Raw genomic sequence first — 18,603 nt, 5'->3', positions numbered from 1 at the left:
ATCCCACAAACCCGTGAGATCTTGACCTGAGCTGAAGCCAGGAGTCAGACGTTTAACTGACTGAGCCACCCAGGCACCCCCAAATTAGTAATTTTTTTAATATCATAGAATCACAAAGACCAAACATATTTCTTTTTTTTTTTTTTAACATTTATTTATTTTTGAGACAGAGAGAGACAGAGCATGAACGGGGGAGGGGCAGAAAGAGAGGGAGACACAGAATCGGAAGCAGGCTCCAGGCTCTGAGCCATCAGCCCAGAGCCCGACGCCGGGCTCGAACTCACAGACCGTGAGATCGTGACCTGAGCTGAAGTCGGACACTCAACCGCCTGAGCCACCCAGGCGCCCCCAAACATATTTCTTATTATACCACAGAATCGAAACGATATCCACACATAACACATATTGGTTCCTCTCTCCTTTTTTTAATGCCATTTATTTGTAGGAGAAATTGGATCATAAGTTCCTATAGAATTTCCCACATCCTAGATTTGGCTTATTGCATCCTTGTGGTATTTTTCCCAGGATCCCTACTTCCTTTTCATTAGGAAATGTTATTTAGAGACTACCATCTGGGCATGAGGGATATTCTTTGCCACTGAATTGTCATTGTTTTGTGGATTTTTCAAAGCAAACAGTGAGAAAATACTTACTGTTGAAAATGAGAAAATTGAGTCCTATTAATATTTCCAAGTTTAATTCATGGATGCAAAGTTTTTACATAACTTACTCGATTTTATATTTGTATCTTATTTCTCCTTTGCTGAGAAACTTGGTTTCTATGATATTAACATAATCACTCATTAGCTTTAGTTTACAACACATTTAACATAGATTAAGATTTTTTTGCAATAATTTCATGGAAGCGATATTGTCTCTGAAGTCTCTGAGGATACTGATTGTAATTCCTTCTTGCATTAATGTTTTCTTTTATTCCTTTTATTGTTTTGTTTTCACTATGAAGATTTTCTTAAATATCTGGTAAATCCTGGCTCTTGATTCAAAATAAGAGATGCTAAAACATCAGTATTACTATGTTAATAGTAATATTAATATTACAATAATGTTAATATTACAATAGTAATATTACTAAAATAAGAGTATAAAATCATACTATTACTATGTTAATAGTAATATTAATATTACAATAATGTTAATATTACAATAGTAATATTACTAAACTAAGAGTATAAAATCAAAGAAATTAAGTAAAAGCCCTATAATCTTCCATCTGAATAGAAAATATCAGTATGAACTTTTTTTTTCTTAAAATAAATAAAAAATACATATTTTATTGCTCTCTATCCCTTGAAAAGGCCTAGAAGCAATGATAGTTCAGTAGTAATATGCGCACATTCAGATTTTGGTCTCTACCATTCCCACTAAGAGAAACTAGAAAATGGTTGCTAGAACTAGAAAAATGCCCGATTCCAAGTCTAGGGAAGGAAGATAACAAGTGAGTCTGGGACATCATTTTATGTCAAAGAAGCAATAAGCCTTTCGAAACAAATGGAATCACATCGAAAGGACACAAAAGTCACCGTTAGGCTCCCATTTACCAAAGATGGGGCAATTTGAGCATGAAAAAGAATCAAATGCATAAAATTCCTGAGTTTATAATGGTTTGCAAAAATGTTTCATTGGCCATCTTTGGAGCTTGCTGTGACACCATGTCATTACTCAAAATTGTATCGAAAAGGAAAATATGAAAGATTTATCCTGCCTTTCTTGTATGTACTATATTTCAGGGTAACCGAATTATTGATGAGGAAAAGGTCTTTATAGAATAATTCCAACCTGTAATGCAGAAAAAATGACAATTAGAAAATCATCATTTTAGGGGCGCCTGGGTGGCTCAGTCGGTTAAGTGGCCGACTTTGGCTCAGGTCATGATCTTGCGGTCCGTGAGTTCGAGCCCCGTGTCAGGCTCTGTGCTGACAGCTCAGAGCCTGGAGCCTGTTTCAGATTCTGTGTCTCCCTCTCTCTGACCCTCCCCCGTTCATGCTTTGTCTCTCTCTGTCTCAAAAATAAATAAACGTTAAAAAAAAATTAAAAGAAAAAGAAAATCATCATTTTGCACCCCCAATTATCTAGGCAACGATCATCAGTGTTCTGTAAAACAATTAGGTTAAAAGTCAATGAAGAACTTCATAATGGAAGTATCATCTGAATCCACTGATTCCCTTGGTATCATTAAAAGTAAAACAACTAGGGGGCACCTACGTGGTTCAGCATCCAGTTCTTGTTTTCGGCTCAGGTCATGATCTCATGGTTCGTGGGATTGGACCCGAGTGGGGCTCCTCGCTGACAGAGCAGAGCCTTCTTAGTTTTCTCTCTCTCCCTCTCTCTCTGCCTCTGCCCTGATTGCGCTCTCTCTCAAAATAAACAAACAACGACAACAACAAAAAACGTACAACAACTGGACTATATAATGATGTCCTATTGTAGGAAAAACATACCACCACTTAGGAAGTCTTTTTGCCTAAAAAAAGTCAAACCTGAATCTCATCAACTCAGTAGGCTTAGCTGTCAGTTTGCAGAAAACAAGAGGAAGAAAAGAACAATTTAAACAAGATCGCTAAGATGCCAAAATCCTGAATAAGATATTCTGTAAGTCGGATGAGCTAGTTTCTCCACAAAATAATGACATAAAAAAATAGAAGTATGGATTTTTAGAGGATAAAAGATACCTAGGAGATATAATAACCAGATCCAAAGTAGGGATCTTCTTTGGATCCTTCTCTGAACAAACTCACTATAAAATACATCTTTAAGATAATCAGGGAGATTTGACTATAGGTTTAATATTCAATGACATAAAGGAATTATTTTAGTTGTATTATCATAATGGTGTAAGTGCCATTTTTAAGCCTTTTGATCAGCAAAATGTAGATATGTATTGAAGTATTTCCAGATGAGTTAAAAAATTGATGAAACTTGGTAATAGGTACATGTGAGTTCATTATACTGTTCTTTCTACTTCTGAGCTCAAAATTTTCTATCATTAAAGGTTTTTAAAAATAAAGGAAAAGGGGGGCGCCTGGGTGGCTCAGTCGGTTAAATGTCTGACTTCCCCTCAGGTCATCATCTCGTGGTTCGTGAGTTTGGGACCTGCGTCAGGCTCTGTGCTGACAGCTCAGGGCCTGCTTCAGATTCTGTGTCTCCCTCCCTTCCCCACTCGTGCTGTCTTTTTTTCTCTCTCCCTCAAAAATAAGTAAACATTAAAAAAAATTTTTTTAAATAAAGGAAAAGATAAATTCTTGGTGAATAGTTGAAATTGAAGTTATCTCTAACCATAGCTTTAAAAACAATAGGAAAAGTAAATCTTGGTTAACATAGAACATGGGGAAAAATAAAGGAAACTGGATATTTCCAAAAGCAAATTTAAATGAACAACATAATCTGATAAACTAACCACCTCCTGTCTCACTCCATTTCTCTGTATGTTGTCACTAGCAGTTTTCTAGATCTCAAACTTCTTCTATTCCATAGGATTCTGGTAACACACAAATTCCATTTTTTTCTGACTCTTTTTTTTCTTTTTTTTTTTTAAATTTTTTTTTTCAACGTTTATTTATTTTTGGGACAGAGAGAGACAGAGCATGAGTGGGGGAGGGGCAGAGAGAGAGGGAGACACAGAATCGGAAGCAGGCTCCAGGCTCTGAGCCATCAGCCCAGAGCCCGACGCGGGGCTCGAACCCATGGACCGCGAGATCGTGATCTGAGCTGAAGTCGGACGCTCAACTGACTGAGCCACCCAGGCGCCCCCTGACTCTTTTTTTTCCAGCACTCTCTCCCTTCTATTTGTATTTGTAATGCCACCTAATGCATGCTGTGCTGCAATTTCCCATGGTTAATATAATTTCTAAGACTTCAGTTTGTCTTCCATGGTTGTAAGTTTGATTTATTTTTCCTGCAGTCACTAAAGGAGGCACCCAAACCGCATAAGTAAATCCTCTTTGGATTGTAGTACAGGTCGGGGCACAACTCATTCCTCCTAAGCCAGGTTGCTTTCTCTCCAACGGTGATTCCTGACTTTGTCACTTCTTCTCTGACACTAAATTTGGCGGGCATTTGTCTCCCAAGCCTAATACCCACCATGGACTCACTATGGTGACTTTAAGCAGAAATGAATTTTTCAATTTCTGAAAGCCAGCCTTTTTCACAACACAGCTAACAACTGGACCAGCTGAAGAATGAGGACTCTCCCAGTACAGACTTCTCCTTCTTTTCTGAGGCAAATGCTGGGGGAGGGAGGGGTGCAGAGGGGGGAACAAAATGAACCTTGTGCTCTGCCCTTAAGGTCAACACATTGAATATGGCCTTGTGTGTGTTGTGAATGTACAGCATATGACATCATGCATATTCACTGGGCTTTCCCTACTGACAGAGTCCCACTCATGACCCAAATTCTCTTTTAAGAAAGGCGCTCCTGTAACTTCTGACGTTATTTTACTATCCTGGTGCTTTTACCTTTTTTCCTTTCATAGCCATGACTCTTCTTGTTTCTCTGACTTGCTCCTTTTTCCCTCTCTCCTGTCCTCTCTTCAATTCTGCTCTCCTTTTTCTGTCCTTTCTTTTCCTCTCCTCAACTTCCCCTGCTCTCTCTTTCCCTCCTTTTCTTCCTCTCCCTGTTGCCCTTTCCATTCTTTGAGCATAAAACTAATAAAGACTCCTGACCTCAACTATCAACTGTAGGTGGGTAAACTGAAGCCTTTTAGATCACTATCGCCCAAGTTCCAATCTTGCATTTCCAACAGACTAACCGATGTTTGTATTTGGATATCCCATTATTAAGTCCAAAATAAAATTTATAATCTCCCAAAGACATTCTCCCTCCCGTTTGACTTTGTGACTGACGCTTCCAGTCTCCAAGCTGCCCAGACTTGGAGCCTCATACCCATCTCTTATTCTCTCCTTAACGACTCTATTGAGAAAAGGAACACATTTTGTTTTTTCAGCCTTTGAAATGCGTCCTAGCCCATCCCTCCTCTCCAATTCTACCAACATCATGGTGGTCTGGGCCCTTGTGCTGAATTATAATGATGACTCCTCTATGCCCTTCTTCCCTCTTTTCATTTTTTCCCTTGGGTCCCCTGGGTGCACTGCTAACCCAGATGATTCTGTCTCACACACTGCTTGGCTCATATCATACTTAAAATGTGTCAATACCTAACCTTCTCTGTAGGAACACACATCCTCATGCTGGCATTTGAAATTTTTTACAATCATTTCTACCTGATCTGCCCAACCTTCTCACTATCCAGAAGAGTTTCCTCCTGATGGTGTATATGGTGTTCATTTCCTGCCCAGACCCTTCCTTATTCTCCCATTCTCATTTCAGTTACCATGCTCCTTCCTTTCCACCCATCTATGACCTATCCATTCTCCAAGTCCCTATGAAACCCTCGTCCTTCAGAAGGGATTTATGGATGAAATGACTAGATTCTTGGATTTGCTTTAATATAATCCAGTGGGCAATTAAAAAGTGTATAAATGAGATGATCCGGACATAAGTTGACATGTCAGATATACAGGGGTTCATCAACCGAGTCTCTGTACTTTTGTATATGTTTGAAATCTTCCATTATAGAAAGTTTAAAAATAAAAATGAAATGGAAGCTGGAAGTATAGTTCTGAAACATGGTGTCTTATACAAGCAGACTCATCAAGAGGTGGGGAGGATGCCAGCAGAATGTCCAACTGGTCGTGGGGAGGATTGGTGGAGAAGAGGAGGCTGGTGGTCATGTAATTTCCCAGAAAATTAGATTCCACGAGATTTGTGTCTGTTCTGTTTGTTGCTGTACCCAGCATATGGGATGTTCCTGATCCTCCATAGTATTTGTTGAATTAACTTGTCGAGTAAATAGATGAGCTATAAGTCAAGGTAGATCTGAGAACAGCCTGCAAATCCATTCTGTCAAAGAGGAAAATGGCCCTATTTCTCTTGAGCTCTAAATTTGTTCATAGTGTACTGCAAAAACACGGATAAAGGCATCAGACAGTTCATCCATTCAAAAGGTTGCCAGTGTGGCTTCCCATGCTTCATGTGTGAATAAAACAGAGCACAAAGAAATCTTTTACCCTCTGGGACTTATATGGCAGAGGAGGTACGGGCAAGAAAACACATGGTCCAGAGAGATAAATGCAGAATGAGGTACATAGTGTCATGGGAACACAGAAGAGGCACACTGACTCTGGAGGCCCAGGAAGTCTTCCCAGAGCTGCAAGCCTTGCAAGGCCAAATAGGCATTGGCCTTGTGAAAAGGGAAGGAAAGACTGTTTCAAGCAGACAAAACAACTTGGAGAAGAGAGGAACAAGTGAAAGAAGTTTGCTGAGGGTGAGTCATAGAAGAAAGGAGATCCGACAGAGTGGTTGTGAAGCATCCAGAGATTAAGACTGGACAAAAAGGGAGAAGCCAGATCCTACAGGGTATTGTAGGCTAATTTAAGGAAAGTGAACTCAATATAAGAACCTAAGAGAAGACCTTGAAAAGTTCTGCAGCATCCAGAATGATGTACTCAGATTCTGCATTTTAGAAAGTCCCATCTGGCTAAAGTGCAGAGATCGCATGGGAGGATGGAAGCAATGGGGCCCTAGACAGCACAAGGAGTTACAAAGCTGTACAGTCATTTTATTTATTGATTACATTTTTTAATACAATTTGTTGTCATGGGGCGACTGGGTGGCTCAGTCGGTTAAGCGTCCGACTTCAGTTCAGGTCATGATCTCACAGTTCATGAGTTCAAGCCCCGCGTTGGGCTCTGTGTTGACAGCTCAGAGCCTGGAGCCTGCTTCGGATTCTGTGTCTTCCCCTCTCTCTCTGCCCTTCCCCCGCTCACACTCTGTCTCTGTATCTCTCAAAAATAAATAAATGTTAAAAAAATTTTAATATAACTTATTGTCAAATTGGCTAATGTACAGTATGTAAAGTGTGCTCTTGGTTTGGGCGTATATTCCTGTGGTTCGTCACTTACATACAACACCCAGTGCTCATCCGAACAAGTGCCCTCTTCTGTGCCTATCACCCATTGTCCCCTCTCTCCCGCCCCCATCCACCCTCAGTTTGTTCTCTGTATCCAAGAGTCTCCCATGGTTTGCCTCCCTGCCTCTCTGTTTGTAACTGTTTTTTCCCCTTCCCTTCCACCATGGTCCTCTGTTAAGGTTTTCAAGATCCACATATGAGTGAAAACACATGATATCTGTCCTTCTCTGACTGACTTATTTCACTCAGCATAATACCTTCCAGTTCCATCCACATTGCTGCAAATGACATGGTTTAGTTCTTTCTGACCTTGCCTATGAATGGATGGGTGGGGGTGGGGGGAGAGCATTACAGACATTTCAGGGTGGATGGGGAGGCACTTCTTCAAAATAGGAAATGAGGAAATGAAGTAGTTATCTATCTGTATGGACCTTCCTCAGTCTAATGTGCCTTTTCCCCCCAAAATAGCTTTTATTTGGGGAAATAAAGAAACATCTCAAAAATGTTCCTACTGTATAGGGAGTGCCGGTCTAGGAATGGATGGTGATGCAAAGAAGGGGAAAGATTGGTTGGTGGCCTGAGAATGAGGAAACCCGGTCCTAGTCTCTAAGTGCCATTTCCATCATGCCATTAACTTTGTTTCACCATACATGTTCTTGCACTCCTTTCGTTCACTGTCTCCTTCATGAAGGTTGGTTTGCTTGAATACTTCCTATTTCTTGGTTGTGGGCTCATCTCTATGGTTGAGATTCCCACTTAGATTCTCTGTCACATCTGTGTGTATGGTCTTCCTGGGAAAGAACCAAGAGTTGTCCTTGTGACTTGCCTGCATTCTGGCCTGTTTTCAGGAAGAGAAAGGACAGGATGTGTCACCTGGCAGGGCACCTTACTGGTTTGTCTGGTGGATGTTGGTACTCACCATTTCCCATTAAGGTCATCAGCCATCTGCTGCCCTGTCTGTGATCTGATGGAGCCTGGAGGCAGACACACTGTCATTGCTGCCTGGCTGCTGTTGCTGTGACATCTGTGTACCCTGTCTGTTGCTCTGGACTCCCTTCTGCTGCAAGTTTATGCAGCCTCCAATTGTATACACCCACCCCACCCCCGACCCTCCCCAGCCTCCCCGCTTAGTGTGCTTCAACTTTTCTTGGGAGTCTCAGATGAGTCTAGACTATATATTTCCCTTTCAATCCAATCTTGTAAATTTTTATTCTTTTATTTTTTTTAAGATTTTATTTTTATGTAATCTCTACACCCAATGTGGGGCTCAAACTTACAACCCTGAGATCAAGAGTTACATGTTCCACCAACTAAGCCAGCCAGGTGCCCATCCATTTTTATTCTTTGTTTATGACCAAAGTCTTCTCTAGGTTGTTTTTTTTTTAAAGTTTATTTATATCTATTTTAAGAGAGAGAGCATGTGCAAGTGGAAAAGGGGCAGAGAGAGAGAGAGAGAGAGAGAGAGAGAGAATCCTAAGCAGACTTAGCACAGAGCCCTACGTGGGGCTCGAACACATGAAGCACCGTGAGACCTGAGCTGAAATCAAGAGTTGGACGCTCAACCGAGTGAGCCACCCAGGTGCCCCATCTTATCTCGTTTTTAAGCACAATTATTTCTAGGAATTTGGAAGAAACTGCAACTTATACTTGGTCCACCATTTTGAAATGAAAGTCTTGGTTCTGACTAAACCACCCAACCTTTGACAGTCACTGGGATTTGTGTTAATTCGCCCATCTTTGTGGAAATGAGAAGGGGACATGAAAATTTGGTTAGAAAGCAGGAACAATTTTCTTAAAGCTGATTTCTTATAAACACCTGAATGGGAAGTTAGAAGTTTGTATCCAAAAGAGTATGTTTTGGTTATTGGGAAATGGGCCACTCAAAGTCTGAAACACACTCAATGTTAGAAAAATATCCCTATTTGCCTTTCAGAGTTTGAGAATTACATACTCTCCAACTGAGTGAATATCAAGTGCCTGGATCTGGTGGAGCTGCCTCCTCTGGGATGACAAACACTTTGGTTCCAGGCAGCTGGGGAATTTATGGACATCTGAATCCAATCCAGCTGAGCAGGAGAGAAGCTTGGGAAGGAGCCAGTCAGGTGCAGGACAAAATTAGGGCTACAGCTGGAGGGAGAGAATTCCATGAGGGGGAGGGGCAGCCTGAGGGGCTGAGTCATCAGTGCAGGGAGAATTCTTAGGGCTCTGGAGTTCTGGTTGGGCTTTGGTGTTGAAATGAAATTTTGGCTTTGATCCTCTGAGAAGGGGCTGATCCTGTTGAGAGAGATTCCAATTGGAGGGTCGTCTCTATTTCATGGAGAAGGGAACAAATTGCAAAGTCCTGAATAAAGAAAAAAAGGTTTTTGTTTGTTTATTTGTTTGTTTAGGGGGAGAAGTGTTTTAGTCCATTCAGGTACAATGGAAACAGAAACAGGATTTAATAACTTAGTTAAGAAATCTGCTTTGTTTCCTTTCGAGAAACTGTATAAAAAGATTCAGGACCACATGACCATTTTCTAAAATTTAAATGAGCATGGTCTGCAAAGGGTGGGAGTAGGATGTGGGGGCGGGGAGGGGGACTAGCCAAGAGAGGATTAAGTGTGGTGCTTGAACTTCAGGGCTCTCACTTACAGGGACCCCTTTCAGGGCTCTGACAATGTGTTCACTTGGTCATATGCCTTTGTAAAATTTGCAGAAGTGAAACCAGTATCTCCTTCCACCCTGACTTCCCTCCATCACCATCCTTTCATATCACGTGGCAAGCAGCTAAGGGTATTTCGGGATCTGACTAAAGGGATGTCAAAGCAAAGATACAGTGAATTTCGTTCAGTGTGATGTATTTACATAGTTTGCAGGCACTTCTGGGCATAGTTCTTGCCAGCTATTTGAATGTAGCAATGGCTTTTGGGAATGCTCTCTCTTTTTTATTAATTGAGATATAACTCATATACCTTAAAATCGTATCTTTTAAAGCATATAATTCAGTTATTTTAGAGTATTCACAAGGCTCTGCAACTATCACAACTATTTGATTCTAGAACCTTTTCACACCCCGCCTTCCCAAAGAAACCCCATTAGTTACTCTCCATTCTTTCCTTCCCCTGTGGCCAGCCAGCTCCTGATCCCTTAAACCCCTCTTAATCTACTTCCTGTCTCTCCAAATTTGCTGATTCTGGACACTTTCTATAAAAGAAATAATATGGGGCGCCTGGGTGGCTCAGTCGGTTAAGCATCTGACTTCGGCTCAGGTCATTATCTTGCGGTTCATGAGTTCTAGCCCCGCGTCAGGCTCTGTGCTGACAGCTCAGAGCCTGGAGCCTGTTTCAAATTCTGTGGCTCCCTCTCTCTCTGACCCTCCCCCATTCATGCTGTCTCTCCCTGTCTCAAAAATAAATAAACGTTAAAAAAAATTAAAAATAAAATAAAAATAAAAGAAATAATACCATATGTGACCTTTTGTGTATCTGGTTTTTTTCACTTCGCACAATGTTTTCAAGGTTCACTCCTGTTATAGCATGAGTCAGTTCTTTATTCATTTTTATGGCTACATAATTCTCCATTTTGTTCATCCATTCCTCGGTTGGTAGACATTTTGGTTATTTCCAGTTATGCTCTTCCTGACCAATGTGTGAACTCAGCTAACATGAAGCTCCAGAACCAGTGGTAATATCACACTATGAAGATACCCCAGGGTGTCCAGTGCTGGAAGTGTGACTTGTGGAGGAGAAACACTTTGAATTATAGAGTCAGAAGCTATCATGTCAGAGGAATGACTACCTTTATCAATTCTCCATGTAGAAGTGATGTAACAAAACTGTTGTCAAATGAAGGTATTATATTTGGTATTTGCATCCCAAATATGTAGAAAGACATATAGAGGTGTATCAGTAGCTAGTTAATTAAAATATCTTTTTTGGGGGGGATATTTTTTGTTAATTATCAATTTTTTCAAAACATATGCTTTGTGGTTTATTTTCTCATTTTAAATAAACACTTTTAAATTTGAGTTTATATTTGTAATTTGGCATTTCTTTTCTTAAAGGCCCTAAATCATATATACAAGCCCCTCAAAATAAGGATCCACCCTGCTCTGAAGTGATACTTTTAACTCCCCTGCTTTTTTTTTTTTTTTTAAGTTTATTTATTTGGGGTGGGAGGGGCAGAGAGAGAAGGAGAAAGAGAATTCCAAGCAGGCTCTGCACCGACAGCTCATAGCCTGTCACGGGGCTCGAACTCACAAACTGCGAGATCATGACCTAAACCACAGCCAAGAGTCTGAAGGTTAAGGACTGAGCCACCTAGCCCCACCCCCACCCCCCTTTTTTTTTTTTGGTAGTACTACTTAGCGGTGGCCAGGTGCTTGTGTGAGATTTCCTCCCAGGGAATTATACAGCAAGTTGCTCATTTTGTTGCTTTCCACCTTCTCATTGTCCATTCTTTCCTTTTTCAGCTCGGGAACACTTTCAAGAAAAACTAGCTCAAGCAATACCTTATTACCTCATTAAATATGCGATACCTTGAAGAGCTGCTGTGATTGATTAAATACCGTTCAGCAAATATTTCCCTCTAGGCTCCCCTTCCCTGTGGGACAGAGTCTACTTCCCCTCCATTCCCGGGTTCCCACCGTGGGCTTGGCCATGTGACTTGCTTTGGCCAATGGGATGTGGACAGAAGTCCACGTGACACTTCTGAGCCCCAGAAGCCGCTTTAGATCATGTTCTGGGAGCCAGAGGTCCTTCAGCGTGGGTCCCGCAAAAAGTCACTGGTAGCAACCTAAATCCTGAACCCGAAGCTCAGCCCAAGGAGGAGCTGCTGCCGCTGACCTGCAGACCGTGAGTGAGAAATAAACGTTGACTGTTCCGAGCCACCGCGTTGGGGCTTGTCTGAAACACACTGGGGCTGCAGCAGGAGCTGACTAATGCAGATGCACGTTCCCAGTATGAACAGAGAAGCCAGTATCATTTATCTCTCGGGAGACAGCTGAGTTTGGTCCCAAAGGTCAAACTTCCAAGATCCCTGACAGCAGATCCCAGTACACCACCTTCCTAGGCTCCTAATTAGGACAAAAAAAAAAAAAAAAAAAAAAGTGTTTATTCATTTTTGAGAGAGAGGGAGAGAGAGAGACAGAGCGTGAGCGGGGGAGGGTCAGAGAGAGAGAGAGGGAGACACAGAATCCGAAGCAGGCTCCAGGCTCTGAGCTGTCAGCACAGTGCCCACCAGGGTCTGGAACTCACAAACCTCACAAACCTCGAGAACATGACCTGAGCTGAAACCGGTTGCTCAACCCCGCAGGCGCCCCTCTAGGCTCCTAATTTAGCACTTTTCCATCTTTCAAGGAAGTCCATTTCTGTGTTGAGGACCTGCCTCCTTTTCCCCACCTCTGGGCAGGTATAATTTTAAGTACAAGTCGTTTCATTGTTTCTACTCTCTATAATAATATTTTTGTCACTTCACTTAAACCGCTTCCAAAAGCAGCCCACTACACTTCTCCAAGCCTCTAAATCTATCGCTTCAATTTGACAACCCAATCAAAAATGGAAAAAAATCTCCGGGACTCTTTTTTTTTTTTTAATGTTAATTACAGTTAAATTTATCATGTTTTTGTGTGTTGGTGGGAGATTAGAGTCAAAAAGACAGACTATTTCAAATATAATAAATCTTGTCAGAAATTTTCTGAAGTTGAGAACATTTCATTAGGTTATAATGTCTTTACCTTTACTAAAATTTCTTCTTTTTAGTCGGGTAATATTTTCTCTGCATAGCATGATAACTCAAAGTGAATTATGTCCAAACTTCCTTTCCTTTCCTTTCCTTTCCTTTCCTTTCCTTTCCTTTCCTTTCCTTTCCTTTCCTTTCCTTTCCTTTTCTAATTTACATCCAAGTTAGTTAACATATAGTGCAACAATGATTTCAGGAGTAGATTCCTTAATGCCCCTGACCCATTTAGCCTACCCCCCACCCACAACCTCTCCAGCAACCCTGTTTGTTTTCCATATTTAAGTCTCTTATGTTTTGTTCCCCTCCCTGTTTTTATATTCTTTTTGCTTCCCCTCCCCCTTATGTTTATCTGTTTTGTGTGTTAAATTCCTCATATGAGTGAAGTCGAATTTGAAGATATTTGTCTTTTTCTGACTGACTTATTTCGTTTAGCATAATACCCTCCAGTTCCATCCACGTTGTTGCAAACGGCAAGATTTCCTTTTTGATTGCCGAGTAATACTCCATTGTATATATATACCACATTGTCTTCATCCATTCATCTATCAGTAGACATTTGGGCTCCTTCCATACGTTGGCTATTGTCAGTAGTGCTGCTATAAACATGGGGGCGCATGTGTCCCTTCGAAACAGCACACCTGTATCCCTTGGATATATACCTAGTAATGCAATTGCTGGATTGTAAGGTAGTTCTATTTTTAACTTTTTGAGGAAGCTCCATACTGTTTTCCAGAGTGGCTGCACCAGTTTGCATTCCTACCTGGGATTCTTTGATCAAAGGATTAAACTTTCAGAAATTTAGCCTAGGGGCACCTGAGTGGCTCAGCTGGTTGAGCATCAGACTTTGGCTCAAGTTGCGATCTCATAGTTCATGATTTTGAGCCCCACATCGGGCTTATTGCTGTCAGTACAGAGCCTGATTTGGATCCTCTGTCCCCCTCTCTCTCTGCCCTTCCCCCATTCACTCTCTTTCAAAAACATATAAAACATTTAAAAAATAAAACAAAGAAATTTAGACTAAAAGAACAATCACACAAATATGTAAAAATGCATATAGAAGAATGCAAAATATGAGAAACAACCTAAATGGCCAGCTATAGGGGATAGGTGAAATAAAGTATATGAATCCAAGGGGATACTCACATCACTATCATTAAAAGTGTTAGAGTGAAAATGTGTTTATGGACATAGAAAGGCAAAGGTTGCCAAACAGAATGTACCGTGTAAACTCATTTTGTGAACCCAAAATCTGTGTATATATCTAGAAAGATATATGCCGGTTGTGTTTTACAGTGGTTATATCTGGTTGTTAGAACTATGAGTGGTCTTTGCTTATTTCATTTTGCTTATCATTTTTTCTTCTTTTGCTACCCATATTTCCTAATATTCTGCAAAGAGCATGTTCTACTTTTGTAGTGAAAATGAAGTAATTATATTGTCATTTTGACCCTCAGAACTGTTTTCAATGAATTGAGAGGATCTCTTTTTTTTTTTTTTCTAATTTCAGTTTCATTTTCTAGATACTCAGGGGTCAGGGGTGTAACGCAAAGAAGTTGACGAGGATGGTGATGGGGCAGTTCTGTTCACAAAAGGATAGCAGGTTTAGGCATGCATGGAGGGAGAAAGGGAACACAAAGCAAGGCTCGCACAGCAATCTGGGCCGTACAGGTAAAGATGGATTTCCTCCTGCGCCCTTCCTATAAAAATTAAGCAGTTTCTAATGAGCTTGGGGTTTCTGTTTCCTGACGGAATACAAGTCAACACAAGATGGAAGCAGTGATGCTTAGAGGCCTGGTTGGAGAGGAAGTGACAGATCCAACTGAGAACATTTTCACTTGATTATATTTTGCCCATGGCAGTCAGGAATGAGCAACCTTTTGTTGCTGGAGGATCAATTCAGGAAGAATGAGTTCCTGAGAGGTTTACATGACATGTAGCAGACCACACGGGAAGCTGGTGGTGGAGTCAGACTTTGACTTCCAGCCCAGTGCATATTCTACCCATGCCATTTCAAGAACTGCTGAACAGACCGACTCATGATGGCCGCAGTGACAAAGTTAACTCAGAGTTAGAGAAAAAAGCCGTCCCTGCCTACTCATGTGTCTGAGTCATCCGGCACTGCCATATAAAAGGATGGTCCCTGGGAACAATATAGACTGCTTCACACATTTGTGTCATCCTTGTGCAGGGGCCATACCAGTCTTCTCTCTGTTGTATCTATTTTCATCTAAGGGAAAGAAACAGAGAGAGAGAGCAAGTGGGGGAGAGGGGCAGAGGTAGAGAGAGAGAGAATCTTTAGTAGGCTCCATGCTTAGCACAGAGCCCGATGCGGGGCTCGATCCCATGACCCTGGGACCGTGACCCGAGCTGAAATCAAGAGTTGGATGCTCAGTGGACTGAGCCACCCAGGTGCCCCTCGTTGTATCTATTTTAGTACACGTGCTGTCAAAGTGAGCACCTACCATGGCATGAGCTCTCCACCTTTTTAAAGAAAGGGGGATTCCCGATTCAGTGTTCTCCATCTGCAATGAAAAGTGGTAAAGAGAAAAATCAATAAAATGACAAAGATAAAATACGGGAAGGGAGATACAGTAATAAAATGTGGTGAGAAAAGATTGTTAATTGGACAAGCTAAAAAAGATCCCAGAGTAAGACTGTGTCCAACCAAAGGAGATCAGAGCAGCAGCAGAATAGAGCTGGATTTCATAGCCAGAACAACCGACAGGGCCGAGCAACCCTTTGCAAAGCAACAGACCCTTTGGCCTGACCGTTCTGGACCAGCGGAGCTAAACTAGTGGGGTGCTGGAGGAGCCAGGTGTGTACATCTCTCCAGCTCTGCATTCAGTCGTGGCAGAGTGATGGCTGGAAGTCAGCTCTGGTGGGAGTGCTGACACGGCAAAAATCAGCAAATGCTGTAAATCAAGGCTCTTCCCCCCAGAGACCTGGTTGTGAAGCACTTACCGGCATTATCACTGACACAAAGCGTCTAACCTCTCAGGGGAAGAAGCCAAGGGAAAATCAAGCAGTGCTGGCACAAGTTCAAAAGTATGCAAACCCTTCTCCCCACCACTTGACCTCACTACCCCTGCCCACGGCAGGGCTCTAGGACTCCCTCCAAACCCACCTTCCCAAATACTTTCCTGTGATGTCTAAGCCCCCCCACCCAGGGCACATTCTCAAGGAGAAGCAAACGAAAGAGTCAAAGTCTGATTCCTGCCATGCACAGGGCCTGCCACCTCTGAACATAAAGTGAAACTTGAATGTCCCTTTGAGCTTACAAGGAAAATGTAAAGGAAATTAAAAAGGCCCTTAATGGCACTTGACTTGTAGAAGGGCAAATCTAACTTCCTTTATATAGTTTTTCTCCAAGATCTGCACCTCTATCTTGAGTAGAATTGGAGATGGTCTTTTGTTACCTTTTTTTTTTTATGTCTGCAGAAACAGCTCAGCTTTAAAAGAGAATTATTAAAATAATTTGGGGTAAATTGTAAAATCTTTCACTGTTTCCAAATCATCAACTCTTGCTTAATTACTGCCTCTCCTCTTCTCCTCAGCTGACCTGTTACAGTCAACTAGGCTGGAGGGATGTGATTCCTTTTGATTGGGTTTCAGTGCAACAGAGGCAAGGGGGTGGGGAGAGAGAGACTAGGCAGTGACATCAAAATGACATCCTGTTTTACTGTCCACTTGACATGGTTGTCATTTTTATGCTGGTATCTTTAAGTCTTGCATCTATGTATGATCTGTCGGCGCTGTTTGTAAAATCCCTATTAAGAACAACTAAAAGCTGAGGTGCCTGGGTGGCTCAGTCTCTTGGGCGTCCGACTTCACTCAGGTCATGATCTCACGGATCATGAGTTCAAGCCCTGTGTCAGGTTCTGTGCTGACAGCTCAGAGCCTGGAGCCTGCTTCGGGTTCTGTGACTCCCTCTCTCTCTGCCCCTCCCCCACTCACGCTCTGTCTCTCTCTCTCCTTTCAAAAATAAACAAACATTAAAAACATTTTTTTTAAATAAAATTTACAAAAAAGAACAACTAAAAGATGAAGTTAATGTCTATAATATGCAGAAAGGAATGAGAAAAAGAAGCTCCAGATCCTGAGAAACCCTCAAAAAAGATAAACTCTGTCTGTATGATGGTGAAAAATAATGTTTTGAAGTTTTCATTATAAGAGCATCATCTGTGCATATCAAAGAAAATTTATATGTATGAAAGCATAGGAAATAGTAGGAATCACCAGAGTTCCATCATTCAGGCATGATGACTGCTTCCATTTTGGCTGGATTCTCTCTAAGGTCTATTTCTGTGTGCATGTGTGTATTTATTCAGATATCAAGCAGAAGACACAAATGAGCAGTCTTTCAGCTAAAAAAAATCTGGCATGTTTTATTGGGCTCATGCAGTGTATTTACCATTTAAATTAGATTTTTAACAGGCAAAAATGAAGAGATTTTTAATTAAATCCAGATTTGGAATTTTTCTTGAAAAATCGAACCTGTATTTTCAAATGGCAGGAGCTAAGGAGAGAGTCACCTTCAGAAGGAACCCGTGCTTGCCAATTTGCCATTGTCCCAGTGCGGTTTCTTTTATTTGTTTATGCTGCCTATTGGCTTCCGTAGGTATTTAAGTTTGATGTCCTTGATGTAGAGTGTTTTTTTTTTTAATCATTGCATTCATTTTGCATATGCAACTTTACGTTCAGCTCTTTTCTGTCAGCAATATATCACTAACCCTTTTCCCTGATCATTCTGGTGTACGTACAGTGTTATATACCATGTAATGCAACACTTATTTTCTCCCTGATTATCTAGTGTATATACAGTAGTAAATATCAAGTACATAAAAGTATGAAGAAGAAATTAACTATTATTTGGAATTTTTCTTCTTTTTTTCCTATGCAAATACCCTTTTTAATAGTGGGAATCCTTCTGTACATGCAATTTTGTAGCTTTTTCACCTTTTCTTGCATTATAAACACTAACACTACTCATCAACTATATGCAGCTTAGTTAACAATTGTCTTCCCCCCTGGCTGGATATGTGGGTTTCCCTTGTTCTGTCATGATTATGTTATAGTGAATATCTTTCTGCTGAAAGTTTTTTCTATATTAAGTTTCTTCTGCTAGGCTATCTTCCTAGAAATGGGCTATGCAATTAAAGGATACAAACAGTTTTATGGCTCTTGATGTATGTTGTCAAATTGTATCACAACAGGGCTATCCGATGTTCTGATTTACACATGTACCTACATTATGTGAGAATATGTTTCCTGACACCTCTAACAGCATTAAATATACATATATAGATTCATGTTTGTATTATATATTCACTATTGCTTTGATACAGAAACGTAGTACCTTCTATTTTTAATTTGCATTCTTCTTGTCCCCAAGAACTCAACTATGCCCTTTGAAAAGAGCAGAACACCAAGGAAAGAGTCTAATTCAAAGGGACAGCCATGGGACAGCCACACAATGGAGGTGGAAGTGAGTTAAAGGCAGAAACCCAGAAATCCCAAGCTGAGGGGCACCTGGGTCAGTTGAGTGTCTGACCCTTGGCTCAGGTTATGATCTTATGGTTTGTGAGTTTGAGCCCTCTGTTGAGCGGGCTCTGTACTGACAGTGCGGAGCCTGCTTGGGATTCTCTCTCTCCCTCTCTCTGCCCCTCCCCTGCTCTTTCTCTCTTTCTCAAAAATAAATAAATAAGCTTAAAAAAAAAAAAAAAAGAAAAGAAATCCCCAGCTGAGGTAGAGGCAGCCAGGAGCAGAGGCACTAGAGGGCAGAATGAGGCAAAGGGGTTGAGACCACAAGAGTCAGCCTGGTGAAAACTAGGAAGGTTTAGACAACAGTCTATAATCCAGACCTCATAGCTAAAGCCCCAAATAGCTAAATCCACAGGAT

The 18,603-nt window shown here is 41.2% G+C and overlaps 1 long non-coding RNA gene and 1 pseudogene across 1 annotated transcript in view; one reads left to right on the top strand and one right to left on the bottom strand.

The window, feature by feature from the left end:
* The first annotated feature begins 10,478 nt into the window (after positions 1-10,478).
* Positions 10,479-18,603, top strand: part of LOC128316032 (uncharacterized) — a 28,920-nt gene continuing 20,795 nt past the window's right edge. Inside the window, exon 1 of the long non-coding RNA XR_008299406.1 lies at positions 10,479-11,818. This is a non-coding gene — a long non-coding RNA (uncharacterized LOC128316032). The remainder of the gene's footprint in view (positions 11,819-18,603) is intronic.
* On the bottom strand, positions 14,850-14,946 carry LOC113601605 (uncharacterized; annotated as a pseudogene).

Source organism: Acinonyx jubatus, chromosome B3 (assembly GCF_027475565.1).
Source record: "Acinonyx jubatus isolate Ajub_Pintada_27869175 chromosome B3, VMU_Ajub_asm_v1.0, whole genome shotgun sequence".
Classification (NCBI taxonomy): Eukaryota; Metazoa; Chordata; class Mammalia; order Carnivora; family Felidae; genus Acinonyx; species Acinonyx jubatus.
The sequence above is the reverse complement of the archived record's forward strand: the minus strand, read 5'-3'. Positions and strand labels throughout refer to the sequence as shown.